Here is a 26,274-nt window from a genome sequence, read left to right as displayed (position 1 = left end):
TCAGCATCAACAATATACCTGCCATTTAGTAAACAGGCTTTACGTAGTACCGGGAAGCCCAGTGCTTTGAAAGAATAAGCACATCTATCCTAGTCCCTGTTCATTAGGAATATACAGACCTCAAGAATATTTGGTACTCTATCTATGCCAAGTATTCCCATTTCACAGGAACAGTCAGTGTATCATCACAGGCAGGTAAGGGTAAATACCATTTCTTTTTCAGCAACCAGGTTAAAAAAAAAAAGTCCATACTTATCCCAAACTTTTCCATAACTTGTCAAAATAAAGGACAGTGAAAGCATGCAACAGAACGAAATGTAAATACCGCAAACTTGTTTTTGGGAGAAAATTCCTAACTGCGCCATCTCTGGTTCAATCATGCTGCTCATTAAACAAGTCATTTTAATCCTCCCTGTCAGCCCAGTCTTCTCGGTGCCAGGATTTTCTTTTGAAAAGGAAAGGTAATCCGTGGCCACCTTTCCAGAAAGGTAAATATTTCGAAATCAGGGCAGAGTTTTCTGGTATTAAGACCTGATATCTTCTAAAATTTAGGAACCCTTACCCTCCTTTTTGCTTTAAAATGTTATTAAATTTTCTTTTATTTTAATTTTTTATTTGCATAGGCACAGGGTACTGTGAAACACACCTCAAGTGTCTTTTAAAAATTAAAACAGCATGGATTTGTAGTGTCAGTGATTCCTGCTAATCAAAATCACTGACAATTTTTTAGGAGGGAAGAGGTATAGTTTAGCTCCCTCACTAGAGAGCACTGCTTAGTTTTTCAGTTTTGATCTGAATCTGAATGTTTTCCTGCAGATAATTCTCTTGCATTTTTGAAAAGACAGAACCTGGGAATGAAATTCTAAGAAAATAAGTGTTTATTTGCACAGATTCCTACCCCTGACTCTAGACAAATGAGTGGCACTTCAGGTCCCTCTACTGGCCCCAGTCGGCGAGGACTCTTCCCTTCTGTGCTGGTTCATAGAGTTCTGCCTCTAAATTAACTCTTCTAAATTGAAAGTTATGCTTCTTCTGTCCCTGCTACCACGGACCGTCCCCAGATTGCAGGGCAGAGGTAAGCGTGGACACCAATTGTGACCTGAAAGTCAAGCAGCCACCAGGATCAGAGTCTCTTCAGTGTGCCTTGGACTACGGAGCTGATGTTGCAACGTCATATCCATTTTCTTACTGTGTTTTGTTACAATTGTCTTTTTTAAAAATTAAGTCATTTTTTTATGCAACAAAAAATTTTTAGGAAGCTTCTTGTCTTGAAAGTCAAGGATTTATTAAAGAATCAGAGAGAGAAAAGACAAAAAAAAAAAAAAATACAGGAATTACACAAAACAGTAAGTTTCCCAGAATCTTTTCTTCTATCAGCAAAAATTCACAGTGTTTGATTCTTCTAAACTGGATAATTGTGTTATGATATTTTGGTGCTCTTTTTCTATGAAAATGAAATTGTTCCATAATATTTTAAGTTTCTATAGCTTAATTTTAAACCCATTCGAAAAAGCATTAGTTTGTCACTATGATGGCCTATATATAAAACCATTAATTGACTCTAAAAAATGACAGTGTTATTTTCTAATGCAAATCACCATGTTTTTAAAAGGAAAGATTAAGTTGGATAAAGAAAAACCATAAGGTCATTTGGCTCAAATAGTACCAGGCAAATAATATTTGAACAGTGAGGAACTAATTTAAAGCAAATGCCTCACAACAAAGAGCAAATAATCAGAGCAGAGAGAGAGAGAGACCAAGTAAGAAAGGGAAGAGGGAGGGAGTGAGGAAGGGCAAAAGAGATATATGTCCCAATACTTAACAGAATAAGAGAATAACCATAGACAGACATCATTCTCATATATGTGAAATTATTTCTGTGGAAGCACACAATTTGAGAATCCTTCATTATGAAAAACTCACAGGTGTGGAGACAGTTCGAGCAAGGTATCTTTCTCATCACATCAATTCAGGCCCATAAGTACATCTAATAATCTTTGTTTTAGACACATAGGGTTAAAGAATATCTCAGTTGCTAGAGTGCTACTATTTTTACAGTGATTTCAACTTTCTTGTAACAGACATGAGTAATTTTAGTTGACCTTTTTCTCTTTAAGAGAGTGTTTGTGGCAATTTTAAATCAAATCAAGTCGAAATTAATTTTATTTTGAGGATTCTGTGGCATATCTCCTAGTTGTAGAAAGAATTAAGGACAATTCTCCAACTTGTTGGTAGTCAAAAGAACCTGGAGGAATATCTAAAAATTCAGAAAACCACACTCTACTCCAGTTCTACTGAATCAGAATCTTTTGGGAAAGTCTCTGCAATCGTTTATTTATTTATTTAATTTTGTCTCTCCAGGTTTGGAAAGCCACTTCTCTAGGATGTTAAAAAAAAACTAAAGACATGTTAAATGATTTGGGTGAAAAGTCATCCAAAATCTGGACAGTTCTCTGCAGTCAAATGACCAGAAGAAATGAAGCCATGCTTTCATTATGAGCACCAAAAATAAATGTCTATTCTCCAAGGATGCATAAAATTAGAATATTACACAGTAAACATTTTGGGTAAATGAATCCAAAATCTGGAATTTAATACACTCTACTTTATTCCTAAGTCATAGAATGATGTATTTAAATAACTAATTTTTGCTTTTTTGTTCAATTTGTTTGTTGGAACAATGAATCTATATTTATGATACACAAGAAAGCTGTATCAGGTCTTAGGGTCAACCAAGATGATAGCATAAAACATTCTAGGGTGCCTTTACCCCACAGAATCTTTAAAAAATTAGCCAAAACTGGCAGAGCCATCTTCCTCAAAACTCCAGAAAATAGTTTTAAAAGGTTGCAATAACTGGGCAAGGGTTGAATCAAGAAAACACAGCTTTAAAAATGGTAGGAGAGGGAATGGATATGGCTCAAGTGGTTGAGCCTCTGCTTCCCACATGAGAGGGCCTGGGTTCAGTCCCCAGTATCTCCTAAAAACAAAAAAACAAACAAGCAAACAAAGGAAAAAACAACTCAGGGGAGCTGATGTGGCTTAGAGGTTGAGTGCCGGCCTCCCACATACAAGATCCTGGCTCAATCTCCAGCCCCAGTGCCTCAAAAAAAAAAACCCCACATAGGCTCTATGGTCATGGCAGATGGAGTTCAGTGCCATCTCAGTTGGCCCTACTTTGGAGTTTGTGTTTCTGTGTGATGGAACTGTACTTAGATGTGATCTTTGTCCACAAGTCTCTCCTGTTACTTTTACCAGAACTGTAGTTGGTGCTGGGGTTTAATATATACCCAGGGGACATGAATCTCTGGACTGTCCATGTGACAGCCAGGCCCCGAGCCTCAACAGACTTGCAACTCCTACACTCTGGTTTATTGGACTTACCCCACTCATCTAACATGGAGGTGAAGAAAGTCAACCACCACACAAGGGAGCCAAGAGTGCCTACAACTGAAAGCAGGAGAATTGCATCCAGCATCCTTGTGGAATCTAAGTCCCCTCTTGATATAGATGTGGAGTGGACACAGCCATTCTAAGGTCCACAGGATGGTGGAATAGAGTATGGATTAGAGGGGACTTACTGATATTCTATTCATGAACTATTGTGATTAGTAATCAAAGAAAATGTGGCATTGGTGTGGGGAAAGTGGCCACGGTGGCTGCTGGGGGTAGGGAGTGGAAGGAAGAGATGTGATGTGGGGGCATTTTCAGGACTTGAAGTTGTCCTGGGTGGTGCTGCAGGGACAGTTACCAGACATTGTAGGTCCTCCCATGGCCCACTGGGTGGACTGTGGGAGAGTGTGGGCTATGATGTGGACCATTGACCATGAGGTGCAGCGGTGCTCAGGGATGTATTCACCAAATGCAATGAATGTCTCATGATGATGGAGGAGATTGTTGTTATGGGGGGAGGAGTGGGGTGAGAGGGATGGGACCTCATATTTTTTTTAATGTAACATTAAAAAATAAATAAAAACAAAAAAATAATAATAAATGATATCAAGGAAATGGAAGCAGCAAAATCCAGATTATGGGAAATTCTACAGGCAGACTCCAGTTTTTCAACAATTAAATTATAAGAAAAAAATGGAGAGGAAATCTATAGATTAAAAGACATTTAATGAATATACCAACAAATTTCAATATATGGACCTAATTTTGATCCTGATTCTAACAAACTATACATTTATGAGCTAATGGGAGAATTACTATTAATATATAAGGTGTGATAACAGATTCATAGTTATACACATACATATATGTATCTGTTTGTATATTAAAGGTGTCCTTATCTTTTGTAAGTATTTTTCAAAGTATTTTCAGAAGAAATACTATGTCATATTAGCTCTAACATAATCTAGTTTAAAGGAGATATAAATGAAATAATATTGGTCATGTTTTGTTAGTTGTTAAAGATGGGTGTTGGGTACATGGTGTTCAGCACTATTCTACCTTTGTACATGCTTGAAAAGTTTCTTAATAATAACTAAACAAATAAAAAGTTGCAGAATGGTGGGAAAAAAAAAAGAGACTTACCTTAAATTCTAAGACACAAGTAGGTTGAAAGTGAAAAGATGGAAAAAATACCAAAAGAAAGCTGTGCTAGCTATACTAATATCAGAGGAATTAGACGTTAAGTAAAACTGTTATGAGGGACAAAGTAGGTCACTCTAAACTGATAAAGGAATTGGCGGCGGACTTGGCCCAGTGGTTAGGGCGTCCGTCTACCACATGGGAGGTCCGCGGTTCAAACCCTGGGCCTCCTTGACCCGTGTGGAGCTGGCCCATGCGCAGTGCTGATGTGCGGCAAGGAGTGAGGGCAGGGGTGTCCCCGCGTAGGGGAGCCCCACGCGCAAGGAGTGCACCCGTAAGGAGAGCCGCCCAGCACGAAAGAAAGTGCAGCCTGCCCAGGAATGGTGCCGCACACACAGAGAGCTGATATAGCAAGATGACACAACAAAAAGAAACACAGATTCCCGTGCCGCTGACAACAGATGCGGACAAAGAAGAACACTCAGCAAAATGGACACAGAGAGCAGACAACCGGGGTGGGGGGGAAGGGGAGATAAATAAATAAATAAATAAATAAATCTTTTAAAAAAATAAACTGATAAAGGAATAAATTCAAAAAGAAGCCATAACAATTATAAATACATATGCACTTAATTGTGCACCCCAAAAGATATGAAGCAAATACTGACAGATTTGAAGAGAGAAATAATTCTACATTAAAGTAGGAGACTTTAATTCATCACTATGGATAGAACATCTAGACAGAAGATCAATAAGGAAATAGAAGACTTGAAAGGTACTATACACCAGTTACAACTAATGGACATATTTAGAACACTGCATGCAACAGCAGCAGAATACACATTCTTCTCTAATACATATGGATCATTCTCTAGGATAGGCTATATGTTAGGTATCAAAGTCTGAATAAATTGAAAATATTGAAATCATACAAGTATCTTCTCCAATGACAATAGAATGAACCTAGAAATGAATAATATAAAATCCACATGTGAAAATTAGACAACACATTCTTAAACAACCACTGGATCAAAGATTAAATCACAACAGAAATTAGGAACTATTTTGAGGCAAGTGAAAATCAAAACACAACATACCAAAACTTATGGGATATAACAAAGGAAGTTCTGAGAGGCAAATTAATAGCTCTAAAGCTTACATTAAAAAGGAAAAAAGATCTCAAGTTATAGGCCTAACCTCACAACTGCATGATCTAGAAAAAGAAGAGCAAACTAAAGTTAAAGTGAGCAAAAGGAAGGATAAAACTAATATTAGAGCAGAGATATATAAAATAGAGAATAAACAAAAACAGTGGAGAACATCATCAAAATGAGAAGTTAGTTCTTTGAAATGATCAATAAAATTGGCAAGCCTTTAGATAGACTGATAAACAGAGAGGACAAAAATAACTAAAATCAGAAATGACACAGAGACATTACTACCAAACTCAAAGAAATAAAAGAGTTATAAAAGGGTATTATGAACAACTGTATAGCAAGAAATTAGATAATGTAGAGGAAATGGAAAAATTTCTAGAAACACACAAATTACACAAATTACAAGAAGAAATAAAACAACACAACAGACTAATAACAAGTTAAAAGATTGAATCACTAAACCAAAACTCCCAACAAAGTAAAGGTCAGGATCAGATGGATTCACTGGTAAATTTTACCAAACATTCCAAGTAAAACAATATTTATTGTGCCCAAACTCCTCCAAAACATTGAAGAGGAGCACTTTCCAACTTGTTCTTTAAGGCCAACTTCACCCTAATACAAAAGCCAGAAAAAGATACGACAAAAAAAGAAAATTACAGACCAATATCCCTTATGAACATAGATGCAAAAGTCCTCAAACAAACAAACAAACAAACAAACAAAAACCAGGAAACTGTGCTTGCTTCAGCAGCACATATACTAAAACTGGAAAGATAGAGAGAGGATTAGCATAGCCCTGCACAAAGATAACATGTAAATTTATGAAGCATTCCATATTTAAAAACAAAATAAAACACCTGGAAACTGAATCCAAAAGCACATTAAAAGAATTACGTACCATGATCAAATGGGATTTATTCCAGGTATGCAAGGGTGGTACAACATAAGAAAATCAATTAACGTAAAACACCACATTAATAGAACAAACAACAGAAACTACACAATCACTTCAATTGATGCGAAAAAGGTATTTGACAAAATCCAGCACCCCTTCTTGATAAAAACACTTAGGAAACTAGGACTAGAAGGAAACTTCCTTAACACAATAAAGGTCACATATGAAAAACCCACAGCTAGCATCATACACAATGGTGAAAAACTGAACTCTTTCCCTCCCAGACCAGGAACAAGACAAGGATGACTACAGTCACCACTGTTACTCAGCATTGTACTAGAAGTTTAGCCAGAGTGATTAGGCAAGAAAAAGAAATAAAATTCATCAAAATTGGAAAGGAAGAAGTCAACTTTCCTTATGTGCAGATGACATGATCCTATATCTAGAAATTCTTGAAAAAGTTACAAGAAAGCTACTAGAGCTAATAAACAACTTTTGCAAAGTGGCTGGGTAAAAGGACCAATGTGCAAATCAATAGTTTGTGTAAACCCTAGCAATGAACAGTTTTAAGAGGGAATCAGTTTTAAAAATTTCATTTCCAGGGGCTGTGGCTCAAACAGTTGGGCTCCCATCTGCCATATGGGAGGCCCTGGGTTCGTGTCTCAGGCCCTCCTTGTGAAGTCAGGCTTGCCTACTGTATACCACGGAGAGCCATCAGCCTGCAAGCGCTATGGAAAGCCAGCTCAGCAAGGTGACACAATAAAAAGGGAGACAAGTAAAAACACAGAAGAGCATGCAGCAAATGGACACAGAGAGTAGACAGCAAGCAAGCTTGGCGGGGCAGGGAGGGGATAAATTTTTTTAAAAATTCCATTTCCAGTAGCAACAAAAAGAATCAAATATCTAGGAATAAATTTAACCAAGGATGTAAAGGACTTATATATGGAAACTACAGACAAATGCTTAAAAGAAATCAAAGAAGACCTAAACAAATGCAAGGGCATTCCATGACCATGAATTGGAAAACTAAATAATGTTAAGATGTTAATTCTACCCAAAGTGATTTACAGATTCAACTCATTCTCCATAAAAATTTTAACAGCCTTCTTTGAAGAAGTGGAAAAGCAATCAACAAATTTATATTGATGGATAAAGGGCCCTGACATCACCAAAACTGTCTTGAAAAAGAAGAGCCATTTAGAGTACTCATACTTTCCTGTTTTCAAATGTATTATAAAATATAGTAATCAAAGCAGCATAGTACTGGTATGAGGACAGATGTATAGACCAATGGATTGAATTGAGAGTTCAGAAATAAACCCTCATATCTCTGGTTTTTGACAAAGTGCCAAGTCCCCTCAGTTTGGAAAGAACAGTCTTAAATGGTGCTGGGAAAACTAAATGTCCATTTGCAAAAGAATGAAGGTGGACCCCTACCCCACAACGTATATTAAAATTAGCTCAAAACAGATCAAAGGCCTAAATATAAGAATCAAAACTATATAATTCCTAGAAGAAAACATAGGGAAGCATTCTGAAGATCTTGTGTTAGGCAATCATTTCTTAGGTTTTACAGCAAAACATGAAGAACAAAAGGAAAAAACAGATAAATTGGACTTCAAAAAAATTAAAATCTTATTTTCCTAAAAGTACTACATCATGAAAGTAAAAAGACAATCTACAGAATGGTAGAAAAAAATTGGAAACCACATATCCAATAAGGGTTTAATATCATATAAAGAAATAAATAACATAATCCTACAACTCAGTTGCTAAACAACCCAATTTTTAAAAATGGGTAAAGACTTGAATGGACATTTCTCCAAAGAAGATATACAAATAGCCAAAAAGCACATAAAAATATGCTCAACATCATTAGCCCTTAGGGAAATGCAAATCAAAACCATGAGATACCATTTCATAACCATGAAAATGGCTACTATTTAGGAAAAAAGAAATAGCAAGTGTTGCAGAAGATGTAGAGAAAGAGGGACACTCATTCATTGTTAGTAGAATAATGTACAATGGTGCAACTGCTATAGAAAACTGTTTGGCAGCTTCTCAGAAAGCTAAGTACCATATGTTAACAGAATTACCCTATTGCCAGGCAATCCCACTTCTAGATTTATACTCTAAAGAACTGAGAGTAGGGACTTGAACAGCTACTTGTACACTGATTTCAGAGTGGCATTGTTCAAAACTGTCAAAAGATGAAGCAACCCAAGTATCCATCAAAAGATGAATGGATAAACAAAAGGTGGCATATACATACAATGGAATATTCTTCAACTGTATTTAAGGAATGAAGTTGTGATACATATGGCAAGATGAACAAACCTTGAAAACATGTTGAGTGAAATACACCAGACATAAAAGGACAAATATTATATAAGCTCCCTGATATGAAATAATTAGAATAAGCAAGTTCACAGAGTCAGAAAGTGGGATACAGATTACCAGGAGCGAGGCTGGGATAGGCACTGGGGAGTTAATGCTTAAGTGGTACAAAATTTTTGTTTGGAGTGATAGAAAAGTTTTGGTACCAGATGGTGGTGAAAGCACAACATTGTGAATGTAACTAAAGCCACTTAATTATATATTTAAATATATTAAAGTGTAAAATTTTAGATTGCATATATGTCACGAGAATAAAATTTTTTCAAAATTCAAAGACTACTACAAAAGTAGTGAGCCCTAACTTAAACTGAGGACTATAGCTAATAGGACAATTTTAATCATCTTTCAATAGCAACAAGGGTAAACCACTAATGCAAAGTATGTTAATAACAGGTAAAAAGTTTGTTCAAAAAGGGGTATGTGAGAACTCTGTTTTTTTCTGCATGATTTTTCTGTACAACTACAGTTCTAAATTTAAAAAAAAACAAAAACAGGAAAGCTGTGACATAAAAGAACAATGTTGCCATCTAGTGGTTGATTGGAGACATTAACAAATCAGTAGGTCTGAAATTTCAAGTTTCCCTAAGGAAAGAAGGTACACGAATTTCAGTAAAGATGACTTCCCATTATTGAAGGAATTTCTCTAAGCTATGGATTACTGCTTCCAGGTTCTTTGAACCCTTGTGCTGTCTCCTTGTACCAAAAACACCACAGTGGCCAATTTTCAACATGTGTGTTTCATTTGGCTTTTAAATAGAACTTGTACATTCTTTCCTGATTGTGTATTTCCAAAGTCCCTTAAACCGTCATGACACCTTTGTCAGAAACCCTACCTGACCCACTGGTTCTTCCCATTGCTCAGGCTCCCTGAAGCCTTGAAAGGGGGAGTCCATAGCTCTTCCCACCACTGATACCTCAGAGAGGTCACACTGCTTCCTGAGGTATTTCCTCCAGAAGTTCTCTCAACTTAGCCCCTCCACGGAGATTCAGAACATTAAGCTGTGTGGTGAAAGAGTTGGATTCTCAAGTCATTTGGATGAGGGAGAATTGCATGAAGTTAGCTCACATATAATCAGAAAGGAAGGAAAAGAATAAATCAAAGAAGAGACATAACTATTAGGCCATTTTAGTTACTTTAAATTTAAATATTTGGTTTGGTCTAAATGATTTCAATTGGGTAGTGATATTTTTTAAGTTTAAAGTTATGCCAACTTATCTCTTTGAGTTCTGAGAGTTACAGGACTAGTTTCAGGACAGCCATTTTACGTATCTTTCAAAGATGAGGTGTATAATGCTATCATTCGAATAGCTGAAAAACAGTGGGAAGCGGACTTGGCCCAGTGGTTAGGGCATCCATCTACCACATGGGAGGTCCGCGGTTCAAACCCTGGGCCTCCTTGACCCGTGTGGAGCTGGTCCACGCGCAGTGCTGATGCGCGCAAGGAGTGCCGTGCCATGCAGGGGTGTCCCCCGCGTAGGGGAGCCCCACACGCAAGGAGTGCACCCCATAAGGAGAGCCGCCCAGCACGAAAGAAAATGCAGCCTGCCCAAGAATGGTGCCACACACACACAGAGCGTATGCAGCAAGATGACGCAACAAAAAGAGACACAGATTCCCGTGCTGCTGACAACAACAGAAGCGGACAAAAGAAGAAGATGCAGCAAATTGACACAGAGAACAGAAAACTGGGGTGGGTGGGTAGAAGGGGAGAGAAATAAATTAAAAAATATGTATAAATCTTGTAAAAAAAAAGATACCAAAAAAATAAGATAAAATTGAAAGAGAATCCCTGCAGGAAATGGTAGATGGAACTTGGGGGATCTAGAGTCCCTCAGGTTCATCATCAAAATTGCTAGTCCTCATTTACAATACAATACCAGAGAGGACAGAAAAGAAATTAGGCCTCATAGCCAACATATGATGTAGATATCAAAAATGTTCATTGAGTAAAATATTAAATCTATTCCAAAGTTTAGAAGCTGCATTTAAAAATTCATTTCTTGATCAATTTATTTTACTGCCTTTTAATCACAAAATTATGACATTGGGGCAGAATGGAAAGCATGGGTTTCTTTGAGTTTTTAGTAGTTTTGTCATCATATATATAAATACATATGCACAGACGCTTATTCTATCAATGCTTATTGAGCATCTACTATATGCCTGACATTTGCTTAATGCTGTTGAGGATGGGAAGAAAAATAGCAAGTCACCACAATCAAGATGCTCATAGCCAGTAGGGGAGAGAGTCAGTGGATTGCGTGTTCCAAAATTGCAGCTTATCCACTGTAGTCCAGCTGTAGTCATTCTTATTCACAGAGAGTGACAGGATTCATGAGCCCCACAGCTCCACGTGCCTCTCTTTGAAAGAATAACTTAAAACATTGTACTATCATAGTTACATTTACATATTTTCCTGACTTTATTCTGATCTGCAATATTTTATTTTTAAAAATTACCCAGAGTGCCCCTTATCTTTCCACATGTTCATGAAGAAATCACTACATATTTCCTCTCTCTGGAGCTGTCTTTAAGGACTGCCTAGCAACCCACACTCTTCTCTCCATCTTGCAGTGGTTCCTCCACCTACTCCCCTTTCCAGGCCCTTCCCATCACTGAGGATCTTCTACTGCTTTGTTCCTGCTATTTGCGTCTATCTCAGTTGGGTTCCCATAAAGATTATTCAGGTAAGACATTTGAGAAGACTCACAAGACTTCACAGAGTACACTCATGTGAGACTTAAAATAAAGGTAAAAGGGTGCTGCAAGAAAAAGTGTGCAGGCAAGCATTGGGAGTCTGGGAGGCTAACTCTCAAGGGAGGACAAGGGCATGTATGATCTCCAGAATAAACCACCAAGATTTGTGCTGTGCATTTGGGCTTCACAGGATCTTCTTGCAGAATATCCCAGTAGGGTCTTGTAGCAGTTTCATATGGCTATGAATTCCAAAAATAGATATTGGATTATGTTTGTAATCTGGTCTGTACCTGGGCATGATTGAGTTATGATTAAGGCTTTGATTGGGACACCCCCTGGTGGGTGGGGACTCACAGATAAGAGGCATGGTAAAGGACAGAGTTGGAAATTTTGATGCAAGTTTTTTGATGTTGGCATTTCGATGTTTGAATTTGATGCTGAAGACTTAAGCTGGAGCCCTAGGAAGTAAGCACACAGAGGAAAGAGAAGCTAGCCCCAGGAAGAGAGGAACCCTAAGCCCAGGAAGAAGCAAGCCTTGGGAAGAAAGGAAACTTGAACCCAGAGAGAAGCAAGACTCTGGAAGGGAGGAACCGTGAAGCCTGAATCCTTGCAGCCATCAGCAGCCATCTTGCTCCAACACATGAAAATAGACTTTGGTGAGGGAAGTAACTTATGCTTATGGCCTGGTATCTGTAAGCTCCTACCCCAAATAAATACCTTTTATAAAAACCAACCAGTTTCTGGTATTTTGCATCAGCACACCTTTGGTTGACTACAACAGAATTTGATACAAGAAGTGGGGTAGTGCTTTTGCAATTACTGAAATGCTAGAACAGGTTTATAAATGGGTAAGGGATATTTTTTGGAGGAATTGAGAGATGCTTGATGGAAAAGGCCTAGATTGCTTTGAAGACACTGTTGATAGCAATATGGATGCTAAAGAGACTTTTTATGATGCCTTAGAAGTAAATGATGAAACTATTATTGGAAACTGGAGAAAAAGTGGTCCGTGTTTTAAAGTTGCAAAGAACTTAGCAAGATTAACTCCTGGTGTTTTATGGAAGGCAGATTTTGAAAATGGTGAGCCGGGGCATTTAGCTGAAGAAATTTCAAAAGCAAAACCCAGAGAATGTGGCTTGGCTTCTGCTTGCAGCTTATAGCAAAATGCTAGATGACAGAAATATGCTGAGGACTGAACTGTTAGGCACAAAGAAAACAGAAATTAATTCTGGAAATTCCAAGCATCTGGAAATCAATCTCCCAGATGAAAGTGCCCCATCAGAGGACTTAACTAAACTTGGAACTTATAAATCAGGATTGAAGATGCAGTTATCTAGGAAAGACTTGTGGAAAGTCTTACTGTCTGATGGCTTGGACCCCTACTTCCTGTGTGCTAAACCAACTAGGTTTCTGAGAGAGCTGTGTTAACAAAACCACTGTCAGCCTGGAACAAAAGGGAAAGGAGAGACTGAAGGGGAAAAGACTTCAAGAGAAAACCATGAAAGCTGAGATCTGGAATTAAGAAATCACCTTGGGCCAATAGAGGAACTCTACCCATGTGTACAGTGAATATGAGTTTGCCCCAGCACTTGAAGAGAGTGGATGTTCCTGTCTGATGTTCTGGGAGAGTTTTGCTGCCCCAGGGTACAGAGAGAACATTCCCCAAGGATTAGGGCGGTTAAGATCAGCACCCCACAGGTCTGAGAGGGGTGGACCTGTTCCCCAAAGGTAGGGAAGGCCAGGTGGTCAACTCATTGCTCTGAGAGGTTTGAGCCTGTATGCCAAAGGTTAAGGAAGGCCAGGTGGTCAACTCATTTCTCTGACAGGATTGAGCCTGTATGCCAAAGGTTAGGGGGAATGTTGTCTTCACATCACTGTACTAAGGGGGTTAGGACTCTAACCCAAAGATGGGGTAAGGTGTGGCAATCACACCAACTTCTTGGAGGGTGAAGTCTGGAGCTTGGCTGACCATGCTTGATGAGGGTGGAACCAAGAATATGGCCATTGGGCAAGCCTGTGGAAAGGGTAGGTTCCCATAAGGCCTCAAGGAGAAGAAACCGTCTTCTTAAGAATGACCTTTAGACTTTGAAATTGAATGGAGGATGCCCTGCAGGTTTATTGAACTGTAGAGGAGTGTGACTCATGTTTCCCTCCCAATTTCTCCTTATTATAATGAAAATGTTTATCCTTTGTCACTCTATTTGTGTATTGGGGACAGATAAATTGTTTTGTAAATTTCAGAAGTGTATAGCAGACAGGACTTTGCCCCAAGACAAACTGTATTTCCTTAAATTGATAGTGATATGAATTAGTACTTGCATTGTTACTGATTTAAGGTATTGTAATGTCTTTTTGGAATTCAGAGGGTGGAGTATAGCAGTTTGATATGGTTATGAATTCCAAGAATAGATATTGGATTATGTTTGTAATCTGGTCTATACCTGGGCATGATTAAGTTATGATTAAGGCTTTGATTGGGCCACGTCAAAAGGCATGGCAAAGGACTGAGTTGGAGGGATTTTGATGTTGGAATTTTGATGTTGAAGTTTGATGCTGAAGCCTTAAGCTGGAGCCCCAGGAAGTAAGCTCACAGAGGAAAGAGAAGCTAGCCACAGGAAGAGAGGAAACCTGAGCCCAGGAAGAAGCAAGACTCTGGAAGGAAGGAACTCAGAAAGCCTGAACCCTCACAGCCATCAGCAGCCATCTTGCTCCAACACGTGAAAATAGACTTTGGTGAGGGAAGTAACTTATGCTTATAGCCTGATATCTGTAAGCTCCTACCCCAAATAAATACCCTTTATAAAAACCAACTAATTTCTGGTATTTTGCACCAGCACCCCTTTGGCTGACTAATGCAGGTCTCTTATGGTCCTCTATGGTCCTCTGATCAGGTCACCAAGCCAGGCCAACTGGTTATGCCAGGTGAAAACTATCAACAAACAAATCAGCCCTGGGTTTCACCAGGGAGTTACTTCAAATAGTGCATCATAAATCATTAGTTAGTTAGTTCTCCCACTGACGTTAAACTGGCCAAGTCAAGGCAGATATTCAGGTGTCCCCAGTGATAAGCATGGGGCTTTCACAGTCCGGCTGTAAAAGAACTCTATTGTACACAGATTCTTCGGTTGCTAACAAAAGAACTGAATTTTGATTAACTCCAATACTCCAATTTTTCTGTCCCCTTATTCTTTTTTCAAGACAAATTTATGGGGAAGGGAGGGATCTCAAGAGCTAAAATTGGGTCCTGTATCTGCCCCCAGTCTAGGGGCTGATGGGACCATTGCTAATAGTCAAACTAGACGAGGTAAGAAGTAATTTCTCAATAGAAAATCCAATGTTATTAGAAAGGCAAAGTGCATTCTGGGTTGCCAAAATCGACCCAATATTCATTACAGCTAGTAAGCCATGTCTGTAGGAAAGACATCTCAGGCAATTCAGCTATATCTTATGTCTAAGACAATAGGATAAATGAATTCCTTATGAAAATATTCTTTTCTACTTCCCTCTTCCTTTATTATATACCCTTAACCACTAAAAGCAGCACACACCTATTGTCATATAAGAAACCTTTATATACTAGCTGAGATGAAAAAGGAAATAAAAAGTGAGTGCTTTAAAATCAGTTTTTCTTTTTACAAAACATATACATTCATTATGGAAAATTTGAAAATGAAGAAAATTTTAATGAAAAAAACTAAAATCACTTGTAATCTCACCATATAGAGGATAATTCCTATAAACATTTTGTTATATTTCCTTCCAGGTTTTATGTTTAAGACAGTCAAAACCTATGACCATTGGGGAATGAGCACTATTATTATAGCATTGTCCATGCATTTGTATAGTAACAATAATATTACTCTAATCTATGCCTATATTTTTGCATAATTTGGAGCATGCACTGGATTCAGGACTTTTTTCCTCGTTATTTAACTTTGTTTTTACAAAACTGCTGTATTTTACTTAAATTTATGATTTTTCCTCATGTTATATAGACATAAATTTTTTTTAAAATCCATATTTCTCATGGCTTTTAAAGAACCAACCATGTAGAAAAAATTGGAGCTCAAATTGTGAAGAAGTAATGAACTCTGTGACCTAAAATAACCCTGGAAAAGGATACCCATGAGGGGAAGGGATTGGAAATCAGCCCCAGAGCTTGCTAGGAAGTGGCAAAGAGGGCATGAGCCAGCAGAAATCAAATGATTTAGCAATAGGGGGAAAAAAATCACCCAGCGTCAAAAAATTGCCCAGCCAGTCCCTTCTGAGAAAGAAAACACTATTAATAACAGAACTTTAGGTTCTGGCATAAATTTTACTTGCTTCCTATTCCTTTCCCCACCTCCTGGGCTCAGTCTCCCCCATGACCTTAATCACCCTCCCCGCCACCACGCCTGAACTGCTGTGTTTTCTGATGTCTCCGTACTCTTCCTAGACTCACAAAGAATCTATTTATAGCTCTAGGGGATCGCTTTGGTCCCACAGCGACACTGACTCACTTGCTGGGAAAGTTCTGCCTGATTTTCTTGTGCTGCGTTAAGACTGCCGAGGCATCTCCTGAGGATGGAACTGGTGAGGTGAGCTTCCAAGCCCGTGGTGAAAGGAGCGCCGTCTTCCCTCAGGCCTATGGCTCATTTGGAAAAGCAGAACATGCATGAAAAGTTTGTGAAACATGGGCATTCGATATGTATTTGTTTGTTTTTGGCTACAGAGAAACAATAATTATGGGAATTTTTTACTTTCTGTAAATTTTCTATCTCTCTTAATTTTTCGCACAACCTGACATATTAACATTAGAGATAGATAAAGCACATGGACTTCTCCTTTAAAAGCTAAATCAAATGAAAGTACAAAATTGGCTAGGGAGCAATGTTTTAAAATTGTCCCATACAAATAATACCAAATAACCAAATACTCTATGGTCATACCAAAAGCGGGGGTAAAGTTTAAGTTTTGACAAGATTCCAGGTTAACCTGTCTAAAAGTTATGTTTAAGAATTGACACTGTGTTTTTCTACAAAAATTCCATGTTCTCTTCATTTGCTCATGGAAATCACTGAATCAGTTTGTTAAGGTAAACATTGTGCCCAAACATGAGTTAGGCTTGGTTTTATAAATCAAATAACTGTGACATGTCATGGAAAAGTTCTCTCATCAAAACAGCACTATCAGTGTGTAATTCTAGAGCCTGGGGGGGGGGGGGGACTCTTAGTTGTAATAATGAGGAAGGATCACAAATTTATTCATACTGTAACCGTATGTGAAGAAAATATAGAGTTCCACTTCTCTCTATAACTGGGTGTAACATCTTACAACCCTCCAACTACTGGATAATGGGAGGAAAAACTAATTTAAAAGATCATCATTGGTAAATCTGACTTACTTCCTTATTTCTATTTATATAGTTCAATAATTTATTCGTTGATAACATTTATTAGACAATTAAAAGGAGCAGCAACCAAGAAACACAGACTTTTACACTAATGTAGCCTTTGTGTAGTCATTTATGGACTGAATTACCTAATTCCCTTACTTAGCATATCTCTGCACTATTATTACTTCTTTAATGTTTTCTGTGAGAAAAAATAGTAATCCTGGCATATAAATTATTAGTTAACAATTTTATAATGTAATTTTTCTTTAGAGTCTTTCATTCAAGAAAACTGAAGTACTTTTATAACCATGAGTCCTAATAGGAAAAGAGTCCTATCCTTCATTATAAAGGATGACAGCGAGTTCATTTCCACCCAAGCTGTCCCCTGAGAGAAGAAGAGAAAATTGCCTGAAAAGGACAGCAAACTCATCCAATTTCAGAAAAGGTTTTTCTCAGAAGTTGTTGTTACCTAGGCTGACAGAGAACACCACCTGATTTAAAAAGGAGAATAATCACTGATATTTACTGAGTGCCCACTATATGACTGCCACTCTTGGCATATGACAAGCTATGAGTTTGGTTTTACCACCTAATTGTACCAATGAAAAAACAGAAGCTCCAACAGACTATAAATGGTCCAAGAATATCCAACAGCAGAGGTATAAGCTGGGATTCGAGGCCAGGCATGCTCCGTAGTGATAAAACATATCCTCAACTTCAAATATGTGGGGCTTTGAGGCTGCACTTAGATGACTGATATGACCAAGACTGCAAATACCTGCAGTCTCTAATCTCCTCCCGCCATTATTAAATCAGAAAGGGGCTTCAGTCTTAACTTCCAGAAAAGTTTTGCTAATACCTAGGACATCTAATTTCTAAGGAACATTCCCAACTGTCTCTGACAGATTAGAATTTAGCTGGAATCTGGGCAGTGTGACATGCCTATTCAGTGATGGGAATGTCTCTTGGGAAACCCAACAGTGGCAGGAGAGCCTGAGTACACCCTTTAATAAAATGAAAAATGAAGGGGCAGGGAATTTTCAGATTCATTTCTCCTACCTTCTGGTACTCTCTATTTTCCTAGAAAAGTTGTATCACTGCTGAGAAATTCTCTCTTCAGAGGCATCTATGACTTCCATATTCTCATCACTTTCTTTAATTTGCTCTGGGACAGAACCTTAGACATTTGAATTGAAGGGAAAAAAGGTTAATACAAAAGCAGCAGCCACTGGGTGTCACTGATTTACCACTTGAATGTACCGGGTCCCACCTTTCTACAGGAGGAAAAAACCTGGTATTTTTAGTGGAATATTTTGAAACCCCTCATCTTCTCGAGTGCTACAGATAAATATAGAAGAGTATAATATGTGCATGTTGTGACATTCAGAAGTTCAATGATTATTCTTCTGTGATCTGTTATAAATTATCCCAAAGGGTAAGGACTACTATGCCCATTTTAAAGGTGGATAGACTGAAGGAGAGCAAACTAACAAATCAAGGATGGCAGAGAGCACATTCCTGAACTTCATTTCCCCCTGCCCCGAGATGGCCCCCTCATCTGTCTCCTTGTTGCCTGCTCACTGTATTCTCTCTCATGGTGTCTGCTCTTTGTCTTCTCATCTTCCTTCTTTGTTTTTTTAGGAGGCACTGGGAACTGAACATGGAATCTACCATGTTGGAAGTGGCTCCACAACCACTTGAGCTACATCTGGTCTCTGCTCATTGTATCTGCTTGTCTTCTTTAGGAGGCATCAGGAACCAAAACTGATACCTCCCAGGTGAGAGGCAGGCACCTAACTACTAGAGCCACATCTGTTCCCCCCTGAACTTTACTTTATTTTTAAAAATTTATTTAAGTATATCACTCTTACATAAGCATACATAAACAATAAGGGTATAGTAATAGTTGTGAAATTATAAAACAAACATATATAACATCATACAGGACTCTCATAACTCACCCTACCACCAATACCTTGCATTGTTGTTAAACCTTTTAACTAATAATTAAAGAGCATTGTCAAAATATTACTACTAACCAAAGTATTTTTCCCCCAACCCACCCTATCAATATAATTATCTTTATATCATTTATATATGAACATACATAAACAACAAGTGTATAGTAAAAGTTGTGAACTTACAAAGTAAACATGCATAATATCATACAGGGGTCCCATACATCAATCCTCCAACAACATCTTGCATTATTGTGAGATGTTTGCTACAAATTATGAAAGAATATTGTCAAAATCTTACTACTAATTATAGTCCTTATCTTACATTTGGTGTGTTTTTCCCCCAACCCAACCTTTTTTTTTTAATATATTTTTTATGACAGAAGTTGTAAACTTATAAAACAATCATGCACATGTGCAGAATTCCCAAACAACACCCCTCTATCAATGTACCACACTGTGGTGGAACATGTTATAGATAATAGCATCTGATTATTACAACATCCATAGTGTATATTTGGCTCACATTTTCTATACTGCCCCATTATCAACACAGTATACTTTTGGCATAGATGCAAGAATATTAAACTATTACTGCTAACCACAGTCCATAGGTCACATTTTTCCCATGCTTCTCCACATTCCTATCACCCTGCAGTGATGATGTACATTTGCTCCAGCTCACAAAGGACACTCATGTATCTGTACAATCAACCACGATTCTCATCCACCTCTCGGCTTACTGTGCTATTCAGTTCTTAGATTACTTTCTAGCATTCTTCAATGGGCATTTACATACCTAGACTACCATTTTCAGCCATATCTCCATTTATAAAATAGCTGTTACTCACTATGTGTTACCATCCACTCTATAGATTTTCTACACTTTTACAGTAAAGCTAATTAAAACTTGTACATACATTAAACATCAGTATTCCATCTCAGTCCTCCTCTTATCTCCTTTAAGAATCCACCAGGTCTTGAAGATGTTTTCCTACAATTTCTTCTAGAAGCTTTATGGTTCTTGCTTTTATTTTTAGACTTTTGATCCATTTTGAGTTAATTTTTGGATGAGGTGTCAGATAGGGGTCCTCTTTTCTTCTTTCAGCTAGGATATTCAGTTCTTTCAGCACCATTTGTTGAATGGACTGTTCTGCTCAAGGTGTGTGGGTTTGACAGGCTAGTCAAAAATCACTTGACCCATACATGTGTGGGTATGTTTCTGAACCATCAATTTGGTTCCTTTGGTCTATGTGTCTGTCTTTATGCCATTACCATGCTGTTTTTACCACTAAGCTAGGTAATATGATTTAAAGTCTAGAGATGAGGGTTTCTCTTTCCTTTTTATAATGTTTCCAAACCCTTCCAAATGAATTTGATAATCATGTTTTCAATTTTTTTTTAAATGCTGGTGGAATTTTTATCAGGATTGCATTGAATCTATATATCAGTTTGAGTAGAATTGACATCTTATTGATATTTAGTCTTCTAATCCATGATCACAGAATGTTGTTCCAATTATTTAGGCCTTTTAAAAAATTTCTTTTAACATTGAGTGCAGTTTTCTCAATATAAGTGCTTTATATAATTGGTTAAGTTTATTTCTGATTATTTTAGTTTTAGCTGTTATATTTTATTTTCACCACTCTTTTGGCACTTTTAGTTACTTTTATTGATATAATCTTCATTTCTAGTCTCTCTTCCAGACCTCTCTCTCCTCTTTTCTTTTCAAGCTCTAACACACCTTTTAGCATTTCCTGAAAATCTGGTCTCTTGGTTAGAAATTCTCTCAGGTTCTGTTTATCTGTGAATATTCTAATCTTGCCCTTATTTCTGAAAGACAGTCTTGCTGGATATAAGATTCTTGGCTGGAAGTTTTTCTCCTGTAGTATCTTAAATATATCATACCACTGTCTTCTTGCCTCCATGGTTTCTGGTGAGCAATCAGCACTTAATCTTATTGGGTATATCTCTTATATGTTATGCACTGCTTTTCTCATCCTGTTCTCAAAATCCTCTCTGTCTTTGGCATTTGAATTTCTGATTAGTATGTGTCTCGGAGTTGGTCTATTTGGATTTTTTTAGATGGGAGTACATTGTGGTTCTAGGTCATGGATATCTATGTCCTTCAATACGGTTGGGAAACTTTCTACCATTATTTTTTCAAATATTTCTTCTGCCCCTTTTCCCTTCTCTTCTCCTTCTGGGACACCCATGACACATATGTTTGTATGCCTTTTGTTGTCATTTATTTCCTAAGAACTTGTTCAATATTTTCCATTCTTTTCTTCATCTGTTCTTTTGTATGTTCACTTTCAGAGGCCATTTCAAGCTCACTAATTCTTTCTTCTGCCTCATCAAATCTGCTATTATAAGATTCCAATGTTTTTTAACTTTCATTTATTGTACTGTTCATTCCCATAAGATCTGCTATTTTTCTATGTATACTTTCAAATTCTTCTTTGTGCTCATCCAATGTCTTTTTAATATCCTTAATCTCTTTAGTCATCTCATTGAATTTATTAAGGAGATTTGTTTGAACATCTATGGTTAGTTGTCTCAACTGTTTTATGTCATCTGGAGGCTCATCTTGTTCCTTTAACTGGGCCATGTCTTCCTGTTTCTTGGTGTGGATTATAATTTTTTGTTGGTGTCTTGGCACTTGGATTACTAGAGTATTTATTCTGGGTGCAGTTTTTCTCTTTAGTTTAGGGTTTCTCACCATTTCTCCCTTGTTGGTTGTGCAGTAGGAACCAAGGATGTAGTTGGTGCTGTAAGCTGTGGAAGTTCAAGCTGCCCTCATTACCCCCGTGACTGATGAAGCTTCTCCCAACTTTCTCCTTTGCCAGGGGTAGAGACAGAGTCACCACTGCGTGGAATAATCCAAGTCATGCAGGCCTTGACTGTAGTTGCCCAGAGAGACTGATGAAGCTTCACGCCCCTTTCTCCCCTGTCTGAGGTGTGGATGGTGCTTCAGGTGTGGGCAGCAATCTATGTAGTGTGGGTCCAAGATGACTGCAGTTGCCCCAGTAGACTTCCAATTATTCAGTCTGTGCTAGCCAAAGGTACCTGCAGTTACCTGGGTAGGCTGGTACAGGGCCTACCAGCCTCCTCCCTGCTTAGCTTAGGGCTGAAGGCTGATCTGGGTAAAAGAAACTGGTTCCTACTGTCACTGTGATTTTCAGTCAGCCGAGCTTTCCCTCATGCTGGGGGCAGAGTCAAAATGGTGGCCCCCGGCCCCTTTCTAACTTGGACAGATTCACACCCTAGCCGTTTCTAGGGTTATATCTTAGCCAGCCATGTTTACTAATCAGTAGCTAAAATTGCTGGTCAACCATCTCCTCCTCCCCTATTTTTGGGAAGTGGAGCTTCCAATTCCAGTGACAAAATAGCTCATGGGGAGGCTTGTGCTGCCAAAGTAGGATAATTACTGGCCTCTGCAGCTTAGCCAGTAAATCCTAGAGAGGCTGTTACAGACCCATCTTCCTCCCTGCCAGAGGTGTACTGTGGCCTAGGCTAGAGCTGCAATCTGACCTGGATGGAAAGAAGCTGGACCCTACTAGCACTGTGATTTTCAGTCTGCCCCGCTTCCCCTCGTGCCGGGGGCACAGAGTTAAGATGGCAGCTACTGGCCTCTTTCTGATTTAGACAGTTTCAAACTTTAGCTCCTCTTAGGATTATACTTTAGCCTGCTGTATTTACTCATCAGTAACTGAAGTTGGTGCCTAACTGTCTCTTCCCCTCTCATTTTTGGGAAGTGGAGCTTCCAGTTCTAGCCACAGAACAGCACCCAAGGTGGCTTGTGCCTCCTATGGAGGATGGGCACTGGCCTCTGTGGCATGGAGCACTCTCCTTAAGAATCTTCTCTGCAGATGGGCAGTCTCCTCCTTTCATTCCTTCAAGGATGTTGCAGGATGCTCTTCTGGTCTCCTGGAGACCCAAACAGGTGCTTCAGCTAGCTCCAGATAGCTCTGGGTGTTTATCAACTGCTCTGTAGCAGGAGCTGACTCTAGGAGCTCCTTACTCTGCCGCCATTGTGCTGATTGTCAGAACTTTGTTGTTAAACCCAGTGCTTTAACATTTTATTTTATTTTATGATAATCCTCTAAAACTAGAACCATAATGTGCATTCTATATCTAAGAAGAGAAAAAAGAAATTATTGCAGAATAATTTCTGAGGATTTTAGAATTCAGATTACATTCCAAGTCCCTGGAACATGATATGAGGAGCTGCCACTTATCATATGTCCATTATGTGCCAAGGACATTTAATCCCCACCACAAACCAGCAAGCAGGTTATCATCATTTCCAAAAAAAATACCTGGAGACCAGAGAAGGTAAGTAACTTGTTTATAAAAGTCACCAAAGAAGCAAAATGAAGATTTGGGATATAGTCTTACATTTGACTCCCAGAGTCATGCTTTTTATTTTGTCTTTTCAAAACAGCTTAGTGTTGTGCCAGTAGATAAGTAAAATACTAAATCCAAAACAATTGTCTAAGATCATTTGCATGTAATTCCATTTATTCAGGTAATAGATTACAATCTCTCATTCCACAAAGAATATGAATTTCTCCCAGTCTCCTCTGGGTAACTTTCTGGGCTGGAACTGGGTGTCTCCAGATCTTCCACTACATAAGCTGGCTGACTCTTATCTCTTTCCATAGTGGGTGTGTTCCTGGCTCTCATTTTTGGCTTGAAACTGCTCATCCATCTGGAGAAGTGTAAACCTTATTTAGGCTAAAGAGTGATGCAGAGACTTGGAGTTAGTTGTTTATCTTCCACACAGGTGCAGCATGCACCCAGCCAGGCTGAAGAGTTGTGAGATTCCTGAATCTTCCGTTCCAAGAGGATTAAACTCAGAGCCAGAGGCTCTTCTCTGGAGGAGATAAGATAGTGTGTCTACATCTGCTTTAGCTCCTGCCAAGTTTCTGCTCTGTAAAGAAGTCCGCTTTCTAGTTGGTGGACCTCAGATTCTTCTTCACCCAGAATCACACCTTGATTTTGGAGTTTTCCTTCCTTTAATCAAATATCAACACATCATCACTCCTTTGCATACCCCTGTCTCACCCCAGATTATTGGGCTTATTTCCAGACCTGGTTATGGTGGTGACTTTTTCCACTAGTCTGACAAACTATTTCACTATTTCATTTTCTAAAAATGAATCATGTTCTAAAATACAATGCTTCCCCCCGCCCCCTTTCCATTCTTCATTTTAAGGACAAAGTAGTGTTTTTCTTGTCACTCTCAGCAAATTTCAGATATCTATGGGATATAAGTAAACTCTTCTTCCTCTTTTCTCCTCCCATTTACCATTTCTTCTCCTGTTCCCATCAACATAGTTTTCTGGATAACAACATCAAAACGCTCCTGGAAAATTCTCCCCAAATTCAAGCTTCTTTGTGTTAGAAAACAATTTATTGAAAAGAGATTAAACAAATGTATAGTAGTAAATGCAATCTAATTCTCTGTTCTTTAATCTTTTAAAAATAATGCTCCAAATTTTTAATATTAAACATTACTAGATGTATAGTAAAACAACAAGAAAAAACATTATTTTAAAAATTTATATGGCTTCCCTGCTGAGAACATGAACCCTGTCGTTGGTTGGATAATGGGAATGCACTCTTGGGAGGTATGGGAAAGTATTTTTGACATGCCTGTGACATATTACAGACTAGATCAGCCATATAAATGATGAGAAAGTATTTGGTCTTTGTGATGGTTAGGCTAATGTGTCAACTTGGTCAGGTAATAGTGCCCAGTTGTCTGGTCAAGCAAGTACTGGTCTAATTGTAATACAAGGGCATTTCATGGACTTCAATCATCAGTGAGTTGATTGCATCTATGGCAGTCAACTGAGGAGATTTTTGTCAGCAATGAGGGACATCTCATCCAATCATTGAAGGCCTGAAAAGGGGAAGTGATTTCAGCAAGCAGAGAAAATTTTCCAGCTTGACTTTAGACAGCCAGAATCTCCCAGGAATTCATCAAGGCCCTTCATCAGAGCCCCTGGTTTGCAGCTTGCCTTGTGGAATTTGGATTTGTGCATCCCCATGGTCATGTGAAAGTTTTATAAAATCTCCTACTATTTACAGATATCTCCTATTGGATCTGTTTCACTAGAGAATTCTGACTAATAGTGTTTCCCAAATATGTGAATGTGAATATCTCCTATCTTGTGCTTTCATGTCATCTGACACTGTCCAAGTACTTACCAGTTCCATCACCCTCACCTCATAGTCTTTCTCCTCAGATAACCTTTGCAAGGGCACTGACCCTACCCGAGTCTTTGGATACTATATACTGTTTGTCACATCATTCATTCAGCACACATGCACTAACTAACTGCTCTATTGCAGGATCTGATATCAGAGTGTATGGCACTTTTGTGTAATGCCCCATCTTCTTCAGGCACTGCTTCTAATAACATTACTAGTTAAGGAACTGGTCCGAAGCCACATAAACAGGAATGGATAGAGGAAGGATCTAAAGCAAAGTTTAAGTTTTAACCAACATATGGTACCATAACGTAGAGTTATCCCTTTTATTCTAGTAGGGTTATTTCTTTCCCCTCTCATTCTTGTTCTTTCATTTCCTCATTTAATGATTTTCTTAGAGAAAAGATAAATAGAAAATAAAATAGAATAAAGTAACTTTAATTAATCAATATTCTAAAAGATAAGGCATCAACACAGATAATATGAGTATTTTGCTTTCTTGAAGTGAGTGACTACTGTGTAAAATATGTCATGAAGTTACCTCTGTATTTATATCCTTATGATTTTTCTTTCCTTTTCTTTCCTTCAGCCCATGGCCATTGCAAAGATCAGTAATTATGACATCCAGGGAAATCCATCTTAGGAAAGTGATAATTTTGAGAACACACCTGAAAGCAGACAGCAGATCTATTTTACTTTCTCCCCGACTGGGATTAGAACAGTCCTGGAAATAACCAGTCACATTGTGGCAATGGTTATGTTTTAGTTTCCCAGGGCTGCCATAATAAATTATCACAAACTGTTGGCTTAAAACAATATGAATTTATTCTCTCAAGTTCTGGAGGCTAGAAGTATGAGATGAAGGTATTGACAGTACCTTCTCAATGCAAAGATCCTACAGAAGAATCCTTCCCTGCCCGGGTGGTTGTCAGCCATCCTTGGCATTCCTTGGCTTGTAGCTTCAACACTCCAACCTCTGCCTCCGGCATCACATGGTTTTCTGTGTGTGTGTGTGTGTCTGAATGTATGTGTGTCTG

The 26,274-nt window shown here is 38.3% G+C and overlaps 1 non-coding gene across 1 annotated transcript; it reads left to right on the top strand.

Moving 5' to 3' along the window:
* The first annotated feature begins 6,428 nt into the window (after nucleotides 1-6,428).
* On the top strand, nucleotides 6,429-6,534 carry LOC111758967 (U6 spliceosomal RNA). Its single transcript, XR_002793078.1, has one exon. It is a non-coding gene; the product is annotated as a U6 spliceosomal RNA (small nuclear RNA).
* The last annotated feature ends 19,740 nt before the right edge of the window (nucleotides 6,535-26,274 follow it).

This window comes from Dasypus novemcinctus, chromosome 1 (genome assembly GCF_030445035.2).
Source record: "Dasypus novemcinctus isolate mDasNov1 chromosome 1, mDasNov1.1.hap2, whole genome shotgun sequence".
Classification (NCBI taxonomy): domain Eukaryota; kingdom Metazoa; phylum Chordata; class Mammalia; order Cingulata; family Dasypodidae; genus Dasypus; species Dasypus novemcinctus.
Note: the sequence above shows the minus strand (reverse complement) of the source record. Positions and strands in the feature narration are given on the sequence as shown.